The following is a 26907-nucleotide window of genomic DNA, read 5'->3' as shown; positions in this document are numbered from 1 at the left end:
TTATGTCATCATGAAATGTGTCGAAAGGGGTCATATGTCATCCTATGACCCTTTTCAACCCATAAAAATAATTATATGTCCTTAAGGGTCCTAGGACCCCTAGAGACATATGTTGTAATAAAATGTGTTGAAAGGGGTCATAGGTCATCCTATGGCCCCTTTCGACCCATATAAATAATTATAATATGTCATTAGGGGTCCTAGGACCCTTAGAGACATATGTCATCATGGAATGTGTTGAAAGGGGTCATAGGTCATCTTATGGCCCCTTTTGATCCATATAAATAATTATAATATGTCCCTAGTGATCCTAGGACCCCAATAGACATATGTCATCAGAAAATGTGTCAAAAGGGGTCATAGGTCATCCTATGGCCCCTTTTGATAGATATAAATGATTATAATATGTTCTTAGGGGTCCAAGAACCCCTACAGACATATGTTGTAATAAAATGTGTCGAAAGGGGTCATAGGTCATCCTATGACCCCTTACGACCCATGTAGACAATTAAAATATGCCCTTAGTGGTCCTAGGACCCCTAGTGACATATGTTGTAATAAAATGTGTCAAATGGGGTAATAAGTCATCCTATGGCCCCTTTTGATCCATATGAACAATTATAATATGTTCCCAAGGTTTCTAGGACCCCTAGAGACATATGTTGTAATGAAATGGGTCAAAAGGGGTCATAGGTCATCTGATAACCTCTTTCAACCCATATAAACAATTAAAATATTTTCCTATGGGTCCTAGGACCCCTAGAGACATATGTTGTAATGAAATATGTCAAAAGGGGTCATAGGTCATCCTATGACCTATGACCCTATTCGACCCATATAAATAATTATAATATCTCCCTAGGGGTCCTATGACCCCTAAAGACATATGTTTTAATCAAATGTGTCAGAAGGGATTATAGGTCACCCTCTAGCCCCTTTCAACCCCTATAAACAATTTTAATATGTATATAGGGGTCCTAGAACCCCTAGAGACATATGTCATCATGAAATATGTCGAAAGGGGTCATAGGTCATCATGTAGCCTCTTTCAACTCATATAAACGATTCTAATATGTCCTTAGGGGTCCTATGGCCTCTAAAGACATATGTTGTAATAAAATGTGTCGAAAGGGGTTATAGGTCATTCTATGGCCCCTTTCAACCCATATAAATGATTATAATAGTTGTCCATGGGTCATAAAACCCCTAGAGACATATGTCATCATGGAATGTGTCGATATAGGTCATAGGCCATCCTACAGCCCCTTTCGACCCATATAAATGATTATAATATGTCCCTAGGGGTCTTAGGACTCCTATAGACATATGTCATGATAGAATGTGTCATAAGGGGTCATAGGTCATCCTATGATCCCTTTCGACTCATATAAACAATTATAATATGTCCCTAAGGGTCTAAGACCCCTAGAGACATATGTTATAATAAAATGTGTTGAAAGGGACCCATATAAATTATTATAATATGTTCTTAAGGATCCTGGGACCCCTAAAGACATATGTCATCATGGAATATCTTGAAAGGGGTCATAGGTTATCCTATGACCCATTTCAACCCATATAAATGATTATAATATGTTCATAGGGGTCCTAGGACCCCTAGAGACATATGTGATCATGGAATGTGTTGAAAGGGGTCATAGGTCATCTTATGGCCCCTTTTGACCCATATAAATGATTATAATATGTCTCTAGGGGTCTTAGGACCCTTAGAGTCATATGTCATTATCGAATGTGTGGGAAGGGGTCATAAAATAACCTATGACCCCTTTTGACCCATATAAACAATTATAATATGTCCATAGAGTTCTTAAGACCCATAGAGACATATGTTGTAATAAAATGTGTTGAAAGGGGTCATCGTTCATCCTATGGCCACTTTCAACTCATATAAACAATTATAATATGACCCTAGGTGTCGTAGGACCCATAGTGACATATGTTGTCATGGAATGTGTCAAAAGGGGTCATAGGTTATCCTATGGCTCCTTTCAACCCATATAAATGATTATAATATGTCCCTAGGGGTCATAAGACCCTTAGAGACATATGTGATCATGAAATGTGTCGAATGGGGTCATAGGTCATCCTACGACCCCTTTTTACCCATATAAATAATTAAAATATGTCTCTAGGGGTCCTAGGACCACTAGCGACATATGTTGCAATAAAATGTGTTGACCACTTTCAACCCATATAAAAAATTATAATATGTCCCTAGGGGTGTTAGGACCCCTAGTGACATGTGTTGTATTAAAATGTGTCGAAATGGGTAATAGGTCATCTTATGACTCCTTTCGACCCATATAAACAATTATAATATGTCCCTAAGGATCTGAGGACCCCTAGAGACATTTTTTATAAAAAAAGTGTCAAAAGGGGTCATAGGTCATCATATGGCCCCTTTTGACACATATAAATGATTATAATATGTTCTTAAAGATTCAGGGACCCCTAGAGACATATGTCATCATGGAATGTCTTGAAAGGGGTCATAGGTTATCCTATGACCCCTTTCAACTCATATAAACAATTATAATATGTTCATAGGGGTCCTAGGACCCCTAGAGACATATGTGGTCATGGAATGTGTCGAAAGGGTCATAGGTCATCCTATGGCCCCTTTTGACCCATATAAATGGTTATAATATGTCCCTAGGGGTCCTAGGACCCCTAGAGAAATATGTCATCATCATATGTGTGGAAAAGGGTCATAAAATAACCTATGACCCCTTTTGACTCATATAAATAATTATAATATGTCCCTAGGGTTGTTAGGACCTCTAGAGACATATCTTGTAATAAAATGTGTCAAAAGGGGTCATAGTTCATCCTATGGGCACTTTCGACCCATATAAATAATTATAATATCTCCTTAGGTGTCTTAGGACCCATAGTGACATATGTTGTCATGAAATGTGTTGAAAGGGGTCATAGATTATCCTATGGCTCCTTTCGACCCATATAAATGATTATAATATGTCCCTAGGGGTCCTAAGACCCATAAAGACATATGTGATCATGGAATGTGTCGAATGGGGTCATAGGTCATCCTATGGCCCCTTTTTACCCATATAAACAATTATAATATGTCTCTAGGGGTCCTAGGACCGCTAGCGACATATGTTTCAACAAAATGTGTTGACCCCTTTTGACCCATATAAACAATTATAATATGTCCCTAGGGGTGTTAGGACCTCTAGTGGCATATGTTGTAATAAAATGTGTCAAAATGGGAAATAGTTCATCCTATGACTCCTTTCAACCCATATAAACAATTATAATATGTCCTTAGGATTTCTAAGACCCCTAGAGACATGTTGTAATGAAATCGCTTTTTGACCCATATAAAAAATTATAATATGTCCCTAGGGCTCTTAGGACCCCTAGAGACATATGTTATAATGAAATGTGTCGAAAGTGGTCATAGGTCATCCTATGACCCCTTTCGACCCATATAAACAATTATAATATGTCACTAGGTGTCCTAGGACCCCTAGAGACATATGTTGTAATAAAACATTTTAAAAGGCATCATAGGTCATCCTATGGTCCCTTTTGACCCATATAAATGATTATAATATGTCCCTAGAGGTGCTAAGACCCCTAGCATCATATGTTGTAATGAAATTTGTCAAAAGATGACATAGGCCATCTTGTGATGCCTTTCAACCTATATAAATGATTATAATATGTCCCTAGAGGTCTTAGGACCCTTAGAGACATATGTCATCATAGAATATGTCAAAAAGATTCATAGGTCATCCTATGGCCTCTTTCAACGCATATAAACTATTCTAATATGTCATTAGGGGTCTTAGGACCCTTAGATACATATGTTGTAATAAAATGTGTCCAAAAGATTCTGACCCATATAAATGATTGTAATACGTCCCTAGGCATCCTATGACCCCTAGAGACTATGTCGTTAGGTCATCCTTTGGCCCCTTTCAACCCATATAAATGATTATAATATGTCCCTAGGGGTCCTTAGACCACTAAAGAGATATGTCATCATGAAATGTGTTGAAAGGGGTTGTAGGTCATCCTATGACTACTTACGACCCATATAAATAATTATAATATGTCTCTAGGGGTCCTAGGACCCCTAGCGACATATGTTGTAATAAAATGTGTTGAAAGTGGTCATAGGTCATCCTATGGCCGCTTTCAACCCATATAAATGATTCTAATATGTCCTTAGGGCTTCTAGGACCCATAGAGACATATGTTGTAATAAAATGTATTGAAAGGGATCATAAGTCATGCTATGGCCCTTTTCGACCCATATAGATGATTATAATATGTCCTTAGGGGTCCTAGGAGCCCTAGAGACATATGCTATCATGGAATGTGTCAAAAAGGATCATAGGTCATCTTTTGGCCCCTTTCAACTCATATAAATAATTATAATTAGTCCCTAGGGGTCCTAGGACCCCTAGAGACATATGTTGTCATGAAATGTGTCGAAAGAGGTGATAGTTCATCTTTTGACCCCTTTCGACTGATATAAATAGTTATAATATGCCTTTAAGGGTTCTAGGACCTTTAAAGACATATGTTGTAATGAAATGTGTCGAAAGTGGTCATAGGTTATCGTATGACCCCTTTCAATCCATATAAACAATTATAATATGTCCCTAGGTGTCCTAGGACTCCTAGAGACATATGTTGTAATGAAATGTGTTGAAAGGGGTCATAGGTCATCCTATGCCCCCTTTTGACCCATATAAACAATTATAATATGCCCCTAGGTATCTTAGGACCCCTAGAGACATATGTCATCATGAAATGTGTCGAAAGGGGTGATAGGTCATGCTATGGCCCCTTTCGACCTATATAAATGATTATAATATGACCCCTAGGGACATCTATCATTATAGAATGTGTCGAAAAGGGTCAAAGGTCATCATATGGCCCCTTTTGACCCAAATAAATGATTCTAATATGTCCATAGGGGTCCTAGAGCCACTAGAGACATATGTTGTAATGAAATGTGTCAAAATGGGTCATAGGTCATCCTATGTCCCCTTTTGACACATATAAATGATTCTAATATGTACCTAGGGGTCTTAGGATCCCTAGAGACATATGTCATCATAAAATGTGTCGAAAGGGGTCATAGGTCATCCTACGGCCCCTTTCAACCCATATAAACAATTATAATATGTCCTTAGGGGTGTTAGGACCTCTAGTGGCATATGTTGTAATAAAATATGTCGAAATGGGTAATAGGTCATCCTATGACTCCTTTCGACCCATATAAACAAGTATAATATGTCCTTAAGATTTCTAAGACCCATAGAGACATATGTTGTAATGAAATGGCTTTTTGACCCATATAAAAAATTATAATATGTCCCTAGGGCTCCTAGGACCCTTAGAGACATATGTTATAATGAAATGTGTCGAAAGTGGTCATAGGTCATCTTATAACCCCTTTCGACCCATATAAACAATTATAATATGTCACTAAGTGTCCTAGGACCCCTAGAGACATATGTTGTAATAAAATATTTTGAAAGGCATCATAGGTCATCCTATGGTCCCTTTCAACCCATATAAACAATTATAATATGTCCCTAGGGGTGCTAAGACCCCTAGCGTCATATGTTGTAATGAAATATGTCAAAAGATGACATAGGCCATCTTGTGGTGCCTTTCAACATATATAAATGATTATAATATGTCCTCAAAGGTCCTAGGACCCTTAGAGACATATGTTATCATAGAATATGTCAAAAGGATTCATAAGTCATCCTATGGCCTCTTTCAATCCATATAAACTATTCTAATATGTCATTAGGGGTCTTAGGACCCCTAGATACATATGTTGTAATAAAATGTGTTCAAAGGGTTTTGACCCATATAAATGATTGTAATACGTCTCTAGGCATCCTATGACCCTTAGAGACTATGTCGTCATGAAATGTGTCAAAAGGGGTCCTAGGTCATCTTTTGGCCCCTTTCAACCCATATAAATGATTATAATATGTCCCTAGGGGTCCTCAAAGCACTACAGATATATGCCGTTATGAAATGTGTTGAAAGGGGTTATAAGTCATCCTATGACCCCTTATGACCCATATAAACAATTATAATATGTCTCTAGGGGTCCTAGGACCCCTAGCGACATATGTTGTAATAAAATGTGTTGAAAGGGGTCATAGGTCATCCTATGGATGCTTTCAACCCATATAAATGATTCTAATATGTCCTTAGGAGTCCTAGGATCCATAGAGACATATGTTGTAATAAAATGTATTGAAAGGGGTCATAAGTCATGCTATGGCCCGTTTCGACCCATATAAATGATTATAATATGTCCTTAGGGGTCCTACGAGCCCTAGGGACATATGTCATCATGAAATGTGTCAAAAGGGATCATAGGTAATCTTTTGGCCCCTTCCAACCCATATAAATGATTATAATTAGTCCCTAGGGGTCCTAGGACCCCTAGAGACATATGTTGTCATGAAATGTGTCAAAAAGGGTGATAGTTCATCCTATGACCTCTTTCGACCCATATAAACAGTTATAATATATCCCTAGGGGTTCTAGGACCCTTAAAGGCATATGTTGTAATGAAATGTGTCGAAAGTGGTTGTAGGTTATCGTATGACCCCTTTCAACCCATATAAACAATTATAATATGTCCCTAGGTGTCCTAGGACTCCTAGAGACATATGTTGTAATGAAATGTGTGGACCCATATAAACAATTATAATATGCCCCTAGGGATCTTAGGACCCTTAGAGACATATTTTGTCATGAAATGTGTCGAAAGGGGTGATAGGTCATGCTATGACCCCTTTCGACCTATATAAATAATTATAATATGACCCCTAGGGACATCTGTCATTATGGAATGTGTCGAAAGGGGTCATAGGTCATCCTGTGGCCCCTTTTGACCTAAATAAATGATTCCAATATGTCCCTACGGGTCCTAGAACCGCTAGAGACATATTTTGTAATGAAATGTGTCAAAATGGGTCATAGGTCATCCTATGTCCCCTTTCGACACATATAAATGATTCTAATATGTCCTTAGGGGTCCTAGGACCCCTAGAGACATATGCCATCATAAAATATGTAAAAAGGGGTCATAGGTCATCCTATGGCCCCTTGCGACCCATTTAAATGATTCTAATATGTCCCTAGGGGTTCTAGGGCCCCTAGAGACATATGTTGTAATGAAATGTGTCGAAAGGGGTCATAGGTCATCCTATGGCCCCTTTTGACTCATATAAACAATTCTAATATGTCCCTAGGGTTCCTAAGGCCCCTAGAGACATATGTTATAATGAAATTTGTCGAAAAGCGTTATAGGTTATCCTCTGACCCTTTACGACTCATATAAATGATTATAATATGTCTGTAGGGATCCTAGTACCCCTAGAGACATATATTGTCATGAAATGTGTCCAAAGTGGTCATAGGTTATCCTATGACCACTTTTGAATAACCTATGACCCCTTTCAACCCATATAAACAATTATAATATGTCCCTAGGTGTTCTAGGACCCCTACAAACATATGTTGTAATAAAATGTGTCAAAAGGGGTCATAGATCATCGTATATCCCCTTTCAACCTATATAAATGATTATAATATGTCCCTAGGGGTCCTAGGACCCCTAGAGATATATGTCATCATGGAATGTGTTGAAAGGGATTATAGGTTATCCTATGACCCCTTACGACCCATATAAATGATTATAATATGTCCCTAGGGGTCCTATGACCCCTAGAGACATATGTCATCATGGAATGTGTCGAAAGGGTTCATAGGTCATCCTATTGCCCCTTTCAACCCATATAAATGATTCTAATATGTCCCTAGGTCATACGTCATAATAATAATAATAACAACAACAACAATATTAAATGTTGTTATAGTAACAAATAAAATAATATAGTAGAAATAATAATAATATAATATAATAATTTCATATATGTATATTATATATTTATAGATTATAATAATAATAACATATATTATTATATTTAATAATAATATAATATAACAATACATTATAATCTAATACATAGCTCATAACTCATTATACATAATATATAATTTAATAATAATATAATATAATATACTCATAACTCATTATAGATAACTCATTATAAATTATAATCTTAATCTTAATTCTTATTTCCCCCCAAAATTTTGGCCTCCATATCGGATATTCGATTTTATTGGGTATCTGATCTCAAATTGGATACCCGATTTTACTAGCATGATTTTTCCAAAATATTCCCTATGACTTCATACCTGACAACATCACTTTTTGTGGACCATTTCCACAAGTTTTGGGAAATGTCATGTTTTGGGGCCCAAATGATCGAAAAAAGTTTGATAATATATCATTAGGTGTCTAATATCATCATCTGAATGGGGAGCAGCAGTCGTTGAAAGGCTAAACACAAAAGGAAGGTATCCAATGAAGACATTGTGGCATATAGGGAAATGGACAAAGTAAATCACCGAAGGAAATGACAAGGTATGTTAAATGTGAGTCAAGTTGATGATGACTTAGTCGAAGGTGAAATCAAAGAGTCAGATAATGAATATGTGTAGTTGGGGAATGAAAATGTACCAATTGAAAATGATAATTTCAGGATAAAAAACTAAGAGAATGAAAATTTGGAGGATGAAATACTACTAGGTCATAATGTAAATTGCACGATTGACCATGCTGAACATGATAATGCATAGGAACCTTACATATCTCCTAATTATAATCGACATGAAGGTTCTAGAACACCAAAATGGATAATTGAAATTGATGAAACAATTATTACCAATTTGGAAGGAAAAAAATCAGAAAGAACCATTTGGTTATGGGCTTCAAGACTATATAAGATGTTTTTTAGTAACAAGATAGTGGTGGAGCAATGTCAACTTTTATGCACTTATTAAAGATGCAAAAGATTAGACCTATGCTTTCCAAATTGAAGATTCGTGTCAATCAAAAAGTGGAAAGAAATGCCATTATTGTGAAGAATCTTTTCAGTGCTCTCAATAGCATTGGGAAAAGTAGTAGGGAGAAGGATACGAGAGTTTCTTGAAGGGTTATTACAACCTCCTTGGTAAGTCATTATTTGAGAAAGGGTAGATATATGAGACAAACTTGTATTGACTTGAACCTAAATCATACTACTTTGAGAAGAGCACTTAGTAGATAAGAGAGAATTGATGATCCTCTTCAAAATAAAACATGGGTTTGCTGGGATACTTCTACATTTTGAAAAGAAGCTATACAATGATGTGAAGGAATAAATTACACAATTTTGGCACTCTAGCTCACAAGTATCACCCAATGCTAAAGATGTGTTAAAGTTGAGAATTGGCATCAGAGACTGCAAGCCAAATCCTAAACACTATTTGGAGGTAAGTCAAACTATGTTGTTCAAACAATTTAGAGAGAGTTATCCAAGTCTTCATATATCACAAAGATCTTTTGAATCTTTGAAGCCATTTTATTGTGTGCCACTTAAAATTTGAAATACATGTTGTTGCAAATATCATGTCAAGTTTTCTATGCACCATGAACTATTACGCTCCATTCATTCTACTTTGCATAGTAAAAAAATATTGGAGAATTGTGGTGCTAGTGGGCTTCCAAAATCATCAAGAGACTTGCTAGATCAATTTTTATATTGTAGAGTTTATGGTTGTTTCTTTTATTGCAATGCTTTCTTAAATGAGAAGTGTTCAGAATGTGGTGGCTTATCCAAGTTTAACAGATGTTTTCATGAGGGGTGCAAACAAGATCTTGGAAAGACAATAGTAAAAAAAAAGGTATATGAAACGGTAAAATGCACATTAAAGAGTGCGGGTGAGGACTCTAGATGTGAATTGGTTGCAAAAAGAATCAGTGTGGCTAGTTTTATTTCAGATTTCAAGGCAAATCTTTTCTACAAGTATGCAAGATATAGTCATAGGTCTTAGTGGTTGCATCAACAATTTAGAATGTGTATGGAGACTTTTCCAATTGGCACTATTATATCAGTTGTTGACTTTGCTGAGAATTACACATTGCAACCTCAAAATGAGACACAATCTCAGTATTACAACTCCATTCAGATTGCTATTTTCATCCACATAACATATAGACATGCCCCTCATTGTGCAGAAGATAATCAAAAGATTATTAGAGAGTATAAATTTTATATGAGTGATGATAGGTCTCACTCTCACCAGTTTGTGGAAATTTTTTTTGAGAATTATTTTGATTTCTTACAGGAGCATGCACTTGCTATAGATAGACATATCATTTGGTCAGATAATTGTATAGGTCAATTCAAGAATGCTCGCATATTTTATTGGATGTGTAGGATGCATATAAAGAGTGGGGTGCCTCATATTTGGAGTTTTTTTTTTGAGTCTGGCCATGGGAAAGGGGAACACTATGGAGCAAGGGCATGTGTGAAGAGAGCTCTAATTAAGGAGCAATTGAAGATTTCAGCAGTAGAGCTTTTTGATGCTTGAAGCATTGTTGATTGGTGTAGTTTAGCATTATCACAGGGGGGACTCTTAATTCACTGGTACACAAGTTCTTTTGGTTAGTTTAGGAAGGGTCCATAGGTAATAGATTAGATTGTTCTACAGTGAGAGAATCATCAATAATGCATTCATTCTGGAGCTTTGATTCTAGTACATGGACTATTTGGACACGACAGCTAGCTTGCTTTTGTCCTTGTTGTTTTCAGTGTGATTGGAATCATTGTGAGTCAAGTGAGTGGGTGGAAACATGGGCTCCACATTATCTTACTCCATTTTCTATCATACCCTCTATCTAAAATGATGACATGGAAAGTTCACTTGAGCATAAGCATCTATCAGATCTTCTTCAGGCAGGACATGTCTTTGCATTGGTTGCATCACATGGGAATGATGAGAAATTTAATTATTAGTTAGCACATTGTGTAAGAGGTAAACAAAATTTTGCACAACCAATCATAGATGATGATGGATTCACATATCCTACTAGTTCAGTGGTTGTCACTAGAACATGGCTATGGACATACATGCTTAGAAGGAATGGAATTCCTACATTCGAAGACTATTAGAAGCACAAAATAATTCTCATATGTTTGCATCTTATTATAGCAACAAATGTAAAGTTTTTGAAGCATCAAGGAAGACCAAAAGTAAAAGAACTTTTTACTATTACTAATGTTGATCATGAAGCCATATTGGAGACCCTAAAATCGAGGGAGGACTCTATTGGAACACTTGACTAGGTATATTTACTTCTTATGCTATTTTCTTCATAGTGATTCATGAACCGATGATTATCTTGTTTAATACAATAAGTTACTAATATTTTTTATGGTATTGGAATGTAGGTATATCATAAAGAGTAGCCAGGCATGATCATAAAAAGCTAAATAGGGAATAGAATAAAGAAAAATCTATTCTATTTTTGACACTATGATTTTTGACAATACTTTTATTGATACTATAATTTTTGACACTACTATTTATGACACAATGATTTTTGGTAGTTGTGTATTGATATAATAATGATGAAACACTTGATATATTGTAAATGATGAAACACTCTTATTTGAAGCTCCTCATGCCAAATTAACGAAGAATGTGCATCCTTTCATCATCATGGGATGCCCATGATTATCAATGAAGAAAAGGGAGTAAAATTGATTGCTTAGCCCAACAACATTCATGCAAAATACATTTGTCAATCATTCACATACCAACCAAATCTAAAGAAAAAGAGTTTCCTTGCAATATTACATTCACAATCACATGCCATTGTGTGCACATGCTTACATGGAACACCAAAGTAGTTGTAATGACACCATTGATGCATTTACAAGACATGGTAGGTACCGCTACATTCCAAGATTGGGAATAGCACACATTAATCATCCCCTTTCATGAAATTATATGCACACATTAGGTTCTACATTGACCCAATGTCCTTTTTGCCACATTAATCTATAAATGTGCTTTTTTAATGTTCTTATTAAAATTATTGTCATTGTGATGTATGTCAATGGTGTATGATGTTGATATTTTTGTGTGCCTTGTAACTGGAAACTTAATCAAGCAATGCAAAACATATTTCCAAATACACATCCATAAAAGTTCATATAAATAACATTCTACAACATTAAAGGGTGATATTCCATCTGTACACACTCTTTAGCATCTCCAAATGAGCTATTCATTAATATGGTAATTTAACATCACCAAAACATGTTGAGCTCTTAGGCCCACCCCTTGAAACATGAGTAAAATCGACAAGAATCCCTTTACATGCAGTCTCAAGCCTCCTCAAATGAACTAGTCATTACTAAGGTGGTTCAACATCACCCATTAGTGTTAAACCCTTAGGCCCACCCTTTGAACTAAGAGGAAAACTGGTTCTTAGTCCAATAACATGATGCAAGCAAGGAATGAGATACTAGGGCCAAGGGCTCACCCAGCTATCCAAACAACCCTGCAAGAGTTAACACAATGAAAGAAAACACAAGGAACAACAACTAAAGGAGGAAGAAGAATGAAATACTTTTATTTATTCTTCAAATATTCAACATACATGCCCATCTATAAGGCCTTCTAGGTTACGCCTAATTACAAATACATTCACATTCAATAATTCAATTGCAAATTCACACTTTCAGTTATGCTCCCTAATCTTCTCCCCCCTAAAAACTTCCTAACTCTAAGCTTAAAAACTCTATATATACTTGCCAAAATGGCTTATAGATTATTCTAGAACATTACATAACATCAGGGCTAACCCAAAAATGGTCTGGACACATCCCAAGAAAAGATCTTAACATAAAGGTCATGATAAAAAATAAATCTCGCAAGTTGGCTTGCATAAATCACATCCAAATACTATCACTTGGCATACACTAGGTAACTCGACACATGAAAAAAAACTTGGCATACACTGGGTAACTTAGCACATAAAGAGTCACTGGGCATACACTGGGTAACTCAACACATGAAGGAATTGCTATAGTAACTCAGCTCCCACTAAGTGCTATAGTAACTTGGCTCCCATTGAGTGCTACAGTATCGGCTCCCATTGAGTGCTACATTAACTTGGCTCCCATTGAGTGCTACAGTAACTTGGCTCCAATTGAGTGTTATTGTAACTTGGCTCTAACATGCAAAATGAACAAAAATGAACAAGATAACAAAGCAACCCAGGATGCTTCTACATCATAACATTAATGAAATACAAGGTTGTTGATTATTCACATACCTAGTACATCTAATAAAAAGATTTTTCAAGAATGCATGACATGTTTCGAAATGCATATCCATAAAAATGTGCAAAAATGAAATTCTACAATATTAAAGGATTCTAGTCCCTTTGCACACACCCTTTAGCATCTCTAGAAGAGCTAGTGATTTTCGTGTGGATTCAATATCACCCAAACATGTTGAGCCCTTAGACCCACCCATTTGAATTAGTAGGAAAATTGATTGGTTATCCAACAATGCTCATGCTAAGAAAGCCTGTTAATTGATCACATACCAACCACATCTCATCAAAAAATAATAATCAAGTAATGCATAAATGAGGTATGCACAATCACTAACCATTCCATGCACTTTTTTATCACATCAATACATGGAACACCAAGCAAGTATACATGAGATTTGTAATGACACCATTGGTGAACATACTTATTCACAAATATTGTAGTGCCACCCAAACCTTGCTTCTTGTGAAGGTAATATAGCCATGGACTCTAGCTTGGATGTAGAAAGAGATAATCATAAATGGTGTACCAATGTACTAGTGTTAATGTATAGCCATTTTATAATTGTGAATGAAATAACACCTAGCTACATTATTAAAGGATTCGCTTGAATTGGTAGGGATGGGCTAGCATACCCAAATATATATATAATTTAACCAAAATGGTGGTTAAATGTGGAGTTAATTGAATGACCAACTAATTTCTTTATCTATAATTATCATTTATGGTTTGGGAAACAATTGACATATTTTTTATTTTGGCCTAGCATTTACCAAGTGGTAATAAATGAAGCCCTTGGTTCCTATGTTGTGGTTGTGAACTGGTTGCATCATCTGATGTATGATGCGTGCAGTGGTTTCAAGTTGGCATGTGAGTTCATTTAAGCATTGGTTCCTCATGTGTTGATTTTTTGATATGCTTTGTTTCCTAGTCTTCATTTTTCTATTTTGGGGTGTTGACTTTATGTGATTTTTCATCTTATGTATGCATTTGGTACATGTCATGAAAATCTATATGCACTTGGCTCTTGCAATGCCTCAATGGTTCTTTACTAAATGTGAATTTGTAAATGTGCTTTGTTAATGTTCTTATTAAATTGTTGTCATTGTGATGTATGTGAATGGTGTATGATGTTGACATTTTGTATGCCTTGTAACTAGGAACTTAATCATTTGTTGATCAATTACATGCCAAGCACAACACAATAAATGCAACACATATTTCCAAATACACATCCATAAAAGTGCATAAAAATAATATTCTACAACATTAAAGGATCACCATAGCATAGCTTTGAAACTGCTAATCTTGGCATCGAATTGCCAAGTCCATTAGCTCTGGGTGGATAGATGAACACTAGTAACACCCTTTTTCTGGCCGCAGAGACCATCTATCATCCATAGCCACTCCGTACTGAGGAGTCTCCAAGGTTCTCTAAGTGCGTTTCGAGGTCGATCTTTCGAGGATCATAACTTAGAGCTTGTGAGGGCTATCAATGAAATGTCAAATGCTATAGGATGGTGATGCTAAGGTCTAAAATAACCTATCTCATTTTTGAGAGATCACATTCCATTTGGATTTGGCATAGCAATCTCACTCGATGCCAAAACTCGCAATGTGCCTCAATTCATAGGATCACCACAACGTAACTTTGAAACTATTGATCTTGGCATTGAATCATCCATGCCATTAGCTCTGGATGGGTAGGTGAACCTTAGTGACACCCTTGTTCTAGCTGCAGAGACCATCCATCATCTACAACCACTCCATATCGAGGAGTCTCCAAGGAACTGTAAGCGCGTTTCAAGATCGATCTTCTGAAGGTCATAACTCAGAGCTTGTGAGGGTTATCTATGAACCATCAAATACTACAAGACAATGATACTGAGGCCTAAAATAAATTATCTAATTTTTGAGATATCACCTTCCATTTGTATTTAGCACATCAATTTCTCTCGATGCCAAAACTCGCAGTGTGCCTCAGTTCATAGGTGCACCACAATGTAACTTTGAAACCACTAATCTTGGCATTGAACTGTCAATGCCATTAGCTTTGGATGGGAAATTTAACCCTAGTGACACTCTTTTTTTGGTTGCGGAGACCCTCCATCATCCATGACCACCCCATAGTGAGGAGTCTCCAAGGTGCTCTAAGTGCATTTCGAGGTCAATCTTCTAAGGGACGTAACTCAGAGCCCATCAAGGCTATCAATGAACCATCTAATGCTATAGGACAGTGATGCCAAGGCCTAAAATAACCTATCTCATTTTTGAGGGATCACCTTCTATTTGGATTCGGCACATCGATCTCGCTGGATGCCAAAACTCATAGTTTGCCTCAATTCATAGGTGCACCACAACGTAACTTTGAAACCGCTAATCTTGGCATTGAATTATCAACACCATTAGCTTCAAATGGGTAGGTGAACCCTAGTGACACCCTCATTCTAGCCACAGAGACCCTCCATCATCTGCGGCCACCCCGTACAACAGAGTCTCCAAGGTGCTCTAAGTGCATTTTGAGGTCGATCTTTCAAGGGTCATAACTCAAAGCTCATCAGGGCTATCAATGAACTATTAAATGCTATAGGATGGTGATTCCAAAGCCTAAAATAACCTATCTCATTTTTTAGAGATCACCTTCTGTTTGGATTTAGCATAATGATTTCGCTCAGTGCCAAAACTCTAAGTGTGCCTTAGTTCATAGGTGCACCACAATGTAACTCTGAAACTAGTGATCTTGGCATCAAATTGTCAGTGCCATTAGCTCTAGATGGGCAGGTGAACCTTAGTGACACCCTTGTTTTAGTCATGGAGACCATCCATCATCCGCAACCACCCCATATCGAGGAGTCTCCAAGGTGTTGTAAGTGCATTTCGAGGTCAATCTTTTGAGGGTTATAACTCATAGCTCGTGAGGGCTATAGATGAACTGTCAAATGCTACAAGATAATGATGTCAAGGCCTAAGATAACCTATCTTATTTTTTAGAGATCACATTCTGTTTGGATTCGACACAACGATCTCGGTCAATGCCAAAACACACAGTGTGCCTCAGTTCATAGGTACACCACAACATAACTTTGAAACCACTCGTCTTGGCATCAAATCATTAGTGCCATTAGCTTTGAATGGGTGGGTGAACCCTAGTAACACCCTTTTTCTAGCCACGGAGACCCTCCATCATCCATGGCCATCTTATACCAAAGTGTCTCCAAGATGCTTTAAGTGCGTTTCAAGGTCGATCTTCTGAGGGTCGTAACTCAGAGCTCGTGAGGGCTATTGATGAGCTACTAAATGCTATAGGAAAATGATGCTGAGGCCTAAAATAACCTATCTCATTTTTGATAGATCACATTCCATTTGGATTTGACACAACAATCTCACTCAATGCCAAAACTTAGTGTGCCTTAGTTCATAGGTGCACCATAGCTTAACTTTGAAATCGATGATCTAGGCATCAAATTGTTAGTGCCATTAGCTCTAGAAGGGTAGGTGAACTTTACTGACACCCTTTTTCTAGTCATGGAGACCCTCCATCGTCCATGGCCACCTTGTATTGAGGAGTCTCCAAGGTGCTCTAAGTGCGTTTCAAGGTCGATCTTCTGAGGGTCATAACTTAGAGTTTGTGAGGACTATCAATGAATCGTTGAATGCTAAAGGATGATGATGCTAAGTCATAAAATAACCTATCTCATTTTAAAGAGACCACCTTCTATTTGGATTCAGTGCAACAATCTTGCTCGATGCCAAAACTCACAGTATGTCTTAGTTCATAGGTGCACCACAATGTAACTTTGAAACCATTGATCTTGGTATCGAATTATCAGTGTCATTAGCTCCAGATGGGTAGGTGAACCCTAGTGACACCATTTTTTTGATCGTAGAGACCTTCCATCATCCACAACCACCCCGTATCATAGAGTCTCCAAGGTGCTCTAAGTGTATTTCGAGGTCGATCTTTTGAGGGTCGTAACTCGGAGCTCGTGAGGGCTATCAATGAACCATAAAATGATACAAGATGATGATGCTAAGGCCTAAAATAACCTATCTCATTTTTGGGATATCACCTTCCGTTTAGATTCGGCATAATGATCTCGATCAATGCCAAAACTCATAGTGTGCCTCAATTCATAGGTGCACCATAGTGTAACTTTGAAGCCACTAATCTTGGCATCAAATTGGAAATTCCATTAGCTCTAGATGGGTGGGTGAACCCTAGTGACACCCTTGTTCTAGTTGCAGAGACCCTTCATCATCCATGACCACCCGTACTGAGGAGTCTCCAAGGTGCCCTAAGTGTGTTTCAAGGTTGATCTTCCGAGGGTCATACCTTGGAGCTCATTAGGGCTATTGATGAACTATCAAATGATATAGGACAATGATGTTGAGGTCTAAAATGACCTATCTCATTTTCAAGAGATCACATTCTATTTGGATTTGGCACAACGATCTCGCTTGATGCCAAAAATCGCAGTGTGCCTCAATTCATATTTGCACCACAATGTAACTTTGAAACCATTGATCTTGGCATCAGATTGTCATGTCCCCAATTTTTTGGTGACAGTTCAATTTAATTAATTTAATTAATGGTTGTCCAAGGACGACTAATTAGTTATTTCAATTAAATAAGTAGTTATTAAAAGATAACTTTATATTTAATAAAGTGACTTGGGAAATATTTAATAAAGTCACTTGAGGGATAAGATCAAAAATGTTCTAGAAGTCTCTGGAGAGGATGGAGGAAAAAGAATAAATAGGCACCCCGGGGCTCCATTCGAATCAGGCAGTTGGTTTATCTCTTTGTGTTTTCAGATTGTGATTCAATCACAGGTGCATTGTGAAACCTAGGGTTTCTACAATTGTCACAGTTGGCCATTGAGAACGAAAAATCTCAATTGGTACGCAATTTTGAGGGTGTGAAATATCATCTGAATTATTGCAGATTGGAGGTGACATTCAGTCATTTCATCAGGGCGACTATTTGTGGCTTAGGGCCAAATTTGGAAGATTGAGTTTTGAGGATCACTTTGAGTATTGAGATTCGAAGATATAATCTATTTACAAGGTTCACAGGATCAGTGGCAGTATTGGACAGAATAGGGAAGAAGGCAAGTTTCCTAGACAATCCTCCCAGCCAGCATTTCCGAGGAAGATTCGAAGGTGATTAATAATCCAATTCAGTTGCAAAGCATGTAAGAGCTTTGACATCCAGCAAGGCGGCCTCCCTCATTATAACATTAAGACCAGCGTGGTACCGCAAGTTTGAAGTTCGGCGGGTGATTGTATTATCTCGGGTAGAGGTTAAAGGTGGAACTCGAGCTGGAGTAGAATCACCCTGCCCAAAGGACCACCCACATTCATCGTGGACTACCGAAGGATAGCATAGACAACACATTTCCAGTCAAGCGCTCTACGCGCTCTGCTTCCGCTCCCATGTTCGGCAACGCGTTTTCACCTGGATCTCAGCGGGGTAACTATAACATTTGGGCGGGCTCAGTTGTGATTAACGGGCGCCAAGGTTTCAGATCCTTTCTCCTCACGCATTTGGGAACTTGCATCATTTGATTTGTCTGACGGCTAGTTAATTACACCCATCGAATTATTAAGAAGATTGGCAGTCCGGAAACCCTCTGTCTTCGGCAGCAATTTAATGACAATAACAAGATCCTGATCAGGAAGGGAGTTCAAGACAACTGCGTGATTTGACATGACCCGAATATTAGGCGAGCGCCATTCTGCGGATTACAAACAAGAGCAATTCACCTTGGACTAGTGGTTAAGACAGTCAACAGTCGGATTCAGGGCAACCTTGGTTCCGCAAACTCTGGGGGTGCATTCACATAACAAAGATTGTGATCGGTATCTCAGTATTGAAAAATGTGAGGGTCGAAATACTATATCCAATTTAGCGGCAGCAGCAAATTCAAGTCCTAGTCAAACTGGTGATCTCTCACAGAGGAAGCTTTATATTGGTGGTCTTTCATATGACACAACTACTGAAAAACTGCTGGAAGTATTTTCAAAGTACGGAGAGATTGAGGAAGGTTCAGTTGCATATGATAAGAGTACAAACAAATCCAGGGGATTTGCATTTGTGACTTTTAAGACTGTGGAAGCCGCAAAGCGGGCTCTGAAGGAACCAAACAAAACCATTGATGGTAGAGGGGTTAATGCAAAACTTGCAGCCGAGGGTCAGAAGGAGAAACTGGCACCACAACCTACAGCATCTCCACAAGCACAGCCACTTCCACAAATTCAGACAAGTTATGCAGCTGAGTATCCAAGCATGATGTCATATCATAGGCACCAGCTTCTGCACCCCTATCAATTGGTTACTCGACATATCCTCCAGGTCTATCTGCATATGCTGTTCAGCCGACGCCATATCCAAACAACAGCCCTTCATAATCATTGATGGAGCCGGCAACCTCAGGTTTTTATTCCTATATAGTCTGGTTCATTGTTGATTATTGGATTATGAAACATTGATTTGTTTTCTGGACACCATTGGCATTATTATCTACTGCTTGTACATCTATTATTTGAGATACTCTCCTGTGCATACTGTTTGACGAAATGTCAAACCTTTGAAGTTTTGAGTTTTGGGTGTAAAAGGAGCAAATACCTGACAGGGTTATTTCACAGATCATCAAAACCATTAGCTTCGGATGTGCAGGTGAACCCTAGTGACACCCTTGTTCCAGCTATGGAGACCATCCATCATCTGTAGCCACTTCGTACCGAGGAGACTCAGAGGTGCTCTAAGTGCATTTCAAGGTCAATCTTCCAAGGGCCATAACTTGGAGCTGGTGAGGGCTACCGATGAACCGTCGAATGCTATAGGAAAATGAGCTATAACATTTTCTTGCAAAGTGAAAATGAGTGCAAAGGGTTAGTTAGGGGTTTGAGCATGACCGTACAAGGTTGGAAACACTTATATAGGGTGTGAAATGATAACATACATTAATGAAGCTAGTTTTGTTAAGTGGATCAGTATGGATAATTTGATGAATGTGAGAAATGTATAGATGTTATTCATATGGATATGGTATTGGGGAACCAAGTTAAAAAGGTTTGATCCAATCAAGCCTCTTATGTTGGGATATTTTGAGGTTATCTTGAAATTGAAAAGTTGTAGTATGAGGATAGTAACAAAGTGAAGTGCTAGTTATCAAAGATTATGAGTCTAGGAATGAGTTCATGGTTGTGAATAAAATCCATGGTTGAGGAGTGAAGTCCTTAAGGGCCCATTTGGTTGCAAGCGTAGGAATTGAGAATTAGAATAGAAAATTTTAATGAGAATGGAGAATGAAGAATAGGAATGGAAAAATGCAATCCAATCTTGTTTATCCCTTGTTTGGTTATGCAAGATTAAATTGGAATAGGGTTATCTTGCAATCGGCGCCATTGGAAAATCGCTGAAATATTTGAAAATATTGAAAACAAGGTTCCAGCGCTCACCCTAGGTCAAAGTGGATTTGAAAATTTAATTAAATTTGAAAAAGTTAAAATGAATGCAAGAATAGCAATTCCAATTACAGGTATTTTTTGGAATGGACAAAAGCTCATTTTGGGGCTAAAATGAGAATACCTATTCCTATTCCCTATTCCTATTCCACGCACCAAACAAAGAATACAAATCATATCCTAATTTCCTATTCCTACTCCGGTTGTATTCCAGCAACCAAACGGTCCCTAAGTGTGTTGAGATTAGATTTGAAGCCAAGAGTTAGTTTCAAGGTTGAAGGTGGAGTTTAAAATTAGATTTGGGGTTATGTGAACCTTGTGTAGGAGGTTAACAAGTGTGTTTATGTCATGATAGCACTTCAAATTAAACTTTGCATCCAAATTTGATAATAAAGGTTGTTAAAATGTTATTCACAAATTATTATATTTGAATCGAATATAACAAACATGATCAAAATTTATGATATTCTATAAACATGAACAATAAACATGATCTACGATAAATTGAACAATACTAGATACTAAATTAATATGTATATCATTGTGCACATAAATGACAAAAATATATATTAAAATACATGTATCCATAGAAAAATTACACAAGTATATATCAAAGATCATGTATCCATAAAGAAAGTACACAAATATATATCAAAATACATAGATCCATATACAAAATGTGGCTGATCATGCCATCGGAATGTGTATAATATCAATGTTTTTTGTAAACAATGTGGCATATTCCATCTCAAAATATCTCATGATGCATCCTATGACAACTATACTATCCTAGGGTGCTGGTGGATGATCAAAATGTAGCCTCTTCACTACACTAGGTGGATGGGGTGCCTCCTACATAAACAAAAAAAGGAAAAGCCAAAGTTAGAGTACTAAATTTATATGATTCTTTGTATCTAACATTGAATTACTCAAATGCATAATGATATTTTTTTAATGAATATTTATACTATTAAATTTTCATAATAAATACCTCTCTCATCGACCTCCTACACCGGTCAAGAGTCCTCTTGGATGCCCTCAGCAATGCTTTTACCTCGTTGATTGTGGCCTATGTATGTTCAAATATATTTGTCAGATGAATTTACAACTTAAACTATAACATTATAATTCATAGCATGCTAAACTTATAACATATTTAATCAAGAATTTAAACTACAACTTACTAGTGTAGGCTCCTCCTCAAGATATAGTGGTTGCATCATCAAAGATACAAAACTCTCTTGTCAAACCTTGTGTGCACTACGCGTCTCCTATGAGATACAAAATAGTAGTTGTTAATATCACAAAAATTAGTTTTGAATTTATTTATGAAGATAAGAAAAATAGAAAAATGATACTTATACATATAATGGGGCTCTTGGTGCGAATGGAAATGCCTGAGCATCTATGACACAAAATTTGTATGGGCTCATCGCTAGTAGCCATGCCCTATATACAATAAATAATGTAATTCAATTTCATTACCACAAAATTTTTACAAGAATGCATTGATATTTAATCAAATAGAAAGCACCTAATTACCTTTCCTTTGTCAATGGGTGTTGGCTCATCCCCTGTAATTTGTCCCCTAGGGACAGGTGGTACCTACAAGATAAAAGAAAGATTAGCAACCATATATGCTACAATATCAAATAGAGAAAATAATGAGAACACAACATAATGTACCGTAGATGTCTCAAGGCTAAATGAAATGGCCAAGAGCATGGCATCATTAACCTTTCTCAGCCCCTCCTCAGTCATCAACTAAACATGAATGAAGATCACATACATGTATAAGTTAGTATGGCTTAAAAATTAAAATTACTCTATTATAAAAATTAACTCTAAATTGCATATTTCATAACAAAAAAATGTATACACGTACCGACACAGAAGGAGTCCATGCCTCTGCATTCCTCTCCTCTCTTGCATTAGGGTCTGTAGCCTCTACACATGTGTCTAGTGTATCCTCATCTAATACAAAATGATACTCAGGAAGATCACCTATGGGACCCAGGAAAATATTCTTGCACGTAATGTAGGTGTGAGGCACACAAACATGTGATGAGCTAGCCGATGATGAACTGGCACCAATATCATCAACACGAGGAGGCAGGACTAACCTAGTATGAGATATTAATAGGTGAATCAGTCTATTAATGGCTCTAATGGTCTGAGAGCTAACCTCTATGATAATATCAGGATACTGCACTCAAGGAGGGGGGGAAGACATTAGTAGGGGGGGACAAAAGTGCTAGCTTTCTTCCACTAGGAAGAGGGTCTATCCCGAGGAGCTCCTAGTCCTACACCCATGTTGGGTTTCATGCTCCAATAGTTCACTTTGAGTTTCAACAAAAAATTTGCATACAATTTTCTAAGGAAATAAAATGGCACCTCTAAATTGCTATGTGGAGGGATATAAAAAACCATCCACCAATGAGCCCAAAAGTTTGCATGTATGGTGTCATTTGTGCAACATTTAATCGATCGTTTGGGGGTTTTGCAGTCGACAAGTATACCAGTTTTTGGGTTCGCAAAAATTCTAGCCAAATCATCTTTGGTTATATTGAGGGCCGCAACCTCATCATAGTCCAAGCCATCATCAAACATCTCATGCATTTCATTATGCCAACGAAAAGTGACATTTTTTTTGTTGGTAAGGGTTTCAATGTTATCTACTATGGTGTTTAACATGCATAACATAGGAGCCAATGTGGGTAAATTATTATATATTGTTTGCAAAGCCCTGAATTGGGTAAGATTTTCAATTATCAAATCCTTGATTTGAGGAGGGATTTGAGGGGGTAAAGGATCATTTGGTGGATGATTTTGCAGGGGCACTAGATTGTTCGATGGGGTGTTACGAGGAATAGTATTCCTTGCCTCATGGTCATCATTTTGATTAGCCATTCCTTTTAATTTGCAAAACATAATTTATATGAAAAAGAATTTAAATTTTAACAATTTCTATCAAAAAAACCCTAAATTATAACAAATTCAACTAAAACTAACAATTTTATAATAAACTTTATTAAATTTATATTCAAATTGATTTTTTTTAAAAAACCTTATATCATATATCTAATTAAAAACCTGATATCTGTGCTGCAAAAACTAAAATATGACTATGAAAACAACCCGTGGTGCTTTTTTTTTATAATAATAGTAACAAATATTGAGGATATTATCAGATATCTAATATAATATCGGGCATCTGATATCAAATCAGATACCTAATAAGGGTTAGGCCTTACTTTCTAGGTTTGCTATCTGGATGGGTGAAAAAAAGTCAGAGCAGATTTTGGAATGCTTTTAGACGTTTTCAAACTCTATTTTTTTCACATTGCCACTTTTTGGCACACCATGATCCTGCATATACCCTAAGGTTTGTTCCTTGATATCCTTGGCAACCATTACAACATTATCCCATCAAGGTGCAACTGCCTTAAGTATGATATCTAGAACTTGGCTTTTCAATTCATCTGGAGAGTATTTCAATTTATCCATCTTTGCCACTAAGTCTTCTTCAATCTATTTTTGCTCTTCCTTACTCCTAATTTCATACTTAAGAGATTTGAAGTATGCCATACATCCTTCTTCTATGATTCTTCTTAACCTTTCTTCAAAGGTAGGAGAAGACTTCTGAAAAGTTACATTTTACTCTTATTCTTCACGCTCTTCTTCATCTTGAAGTTTGAGCTTTTTCTTTGATTTGTTAGGTCTCCTTGTGAAGAAGGGAGGTGAGGACTTTACAATTTTCTTTATTAATACTTTCCCCTTTTTTTAGGAGGCTCTTCTTGTTCTAATTCTTCTTCTTCATCATGTTCCTCTTCTCCTTCTTCATCTTCAAGATCATCACCCTTACCTTTTGTGAGCAAAAGAGGGGAATCATATTTCTTTCTTTGCTTTTGGATCTTCTCAACCTTCTTTCTTCCTCTCTTCAAAATTTGAGGTATCTTGATTTCCATAGGCTCATTGACAAGAGTCTCAATGATATCTCTTGTGTCATCAATGTTTACCTCATAACCAAGAGGTTTTACCCATGCCACTCTCGACCTATCTACTTGAATATATACCTTGTCATAGTCCACAAGAAACACATATCTTGTTCATAATCATCAAATAGATGTTTTGGTATTCTAAACCTACTCTACATCCATTCTTTAAAATTTTCAAAATGTGCATCCATGATGCCCTCAAAGTTGTCTCCCATATCAGCTATAAACTCATTGATCTAATATACAATAGGTATATCCTTCTTCCATACTAAACTGCCCTTAGAACTTGGAAATAATTTATGAACATAAAAGAATAAACATGTCAAGAGTGAGCCAAACTTACACTGATTTGGATTTGTCTAGGATGCTTATATGTTCTCCATATTCTTGGTCAACTGGCTCAACTACAACTTGGCGAGGTCAACTTATAGATTGTTTCTGACCACCTTGTATGCTAGGTCTATAGCTCCGCACAAAATGTTGTTAAGTTGGCTAGAAATATAAATCTTGTGAGAAATTACATGTATTCTAAACTTAATTTCCATATCTGTGACACCATTCAATTTCATTTCTTTGCCATCCCACTCAGAAAGAGTCTTCTTTGCCAGTTCAATCCAACCTAGGGTTTTTGTTGTCTTTACTTTGCTGGTCATGGGCAACCTAATAACCCTATGAATCATCTTCTTTGTTATCTAGATGGGTTGGTTGAGCCATAGTTGCATGTCATGTACATGACTCTGAATAAACCTAATCCACTTTATCTAGAAGTTCCTTGTCATATGCAAAATGTGGGTTAAACCCTATGCTTCTAGGTGTTTATGCTTGGGTTTTAGGTTTTTATCCATTCATAATGCCTCATATGCTTGATTCAATTCTAAAGTACCCAATTCTTGAATTGAGTAGTGGTAAAATGACCTAATATCATGGATTAAGAGTGGCTTTAGATGTATTTGTGAATGTGCTCTAATTTGGTCCATTTTCTCTATGATTGCTAGATAAAGCTTGAACGTTGCCCGACTTCATGCTCAAAACCTCTAACAAAAATCTTGCAACCTTTCTTAACTTTGCTAATAGATGAAGATGCCATTATATTCAATGATGCAAATATAATTCTTCAACAAATCTTCTTTTAATTTCTTAGGGGCTCAAGAATGCTCTGCTCTATTTGCTCTTAAAATTATGGTGAAAATGAAAACCTTTGATTCTACTTTTTAACTAAAATTTATCTTTAAGTCACCATTAATGCATCATACAAAAGAAAACTTGGTGACAAACTATTAAAGTTTGTAGGCATGAAATGCTCAATTACAACTTCAACTTGACAGATAACTTTGACTTGGTAGATACCTTCGACTTGGCAGATACCTTTGACTCGATAGATATCTTTGACTCAATAAGATTAAGCTTGGTTATGTCTCAAACTCAACATACTCCGTCTATATTCTATGAGAACATGCAACCCAACCTTGATCAAAAAGGTCATCCAACTTGACTTTTCTCAGTAAGGTCATCCAACCTGACATTTCTTGGTAAGGTCATGCAACTCAGTGATCCCTAGTGTATCTAAAATGCTGATTTGGATCTTCTTTCTTGTTGACTAGAATTGATATAGGATTTTTCTTCTAAATCATAGCTCTAGTGATCTCCATGGATAATCAGTTTGAAATAGTTGAATTACCCAACTCATTGACTTGGGTGCCAACATTTTTAGGACTTTGACTTGCATTCTCTAGAGATTTCTTTATCCATTGCTGCCTCATTTGAATTTTGATATTGTCAACCTTTCCTTTCTTTTCATCGTCAACTATACCTCAATTTATATAATTTCTAGCTAGATGTCAAAGTTATGTGCATACAAAACATCTCTTTGTAGGGTCTCTCTTCCTCACATGAGTTCTTATGCAATTTTCTCCAATGTATCCATATTCACCACAAAAGTGATATTTGCACCATGTGTTATAATCCCAATCGGAGATAGCTTTGACAATTTGTTCTACTAGATTCCATCTCTTGGTTTTGCATTTTGAAGATTTCTACCCTTGTTTGTTGCATTTGAAACATTTTCCTTCAAACTTGGTTTCCTCTATGCATTCATTTGCTCTATGTCCTTGTTTTTTATAATTGTAACTTTTTCCACTAAATTTTAATTTACCATTGCCCAA

This window comes from Cupressus sempervirens, chromosome 5 (genome assembly GCF_028749045.1).
Source record: "Cupressus sempervirens isolate cs-2001-9-10 chromosome 5, ASM2874904v1, whole genome shotgun sequence".
Lineage (NCBI taxonomy): Eukaryota > Viridiplantae > Streptophyta > Pinopsida > Cupressales > Cupressaceae > Cupressus > Cupressus sempervirens.
The sequence above is the reverse complement of the archived record's forward strand: the minus strand, read 5'-3'. Positions refer to the sequence as shown.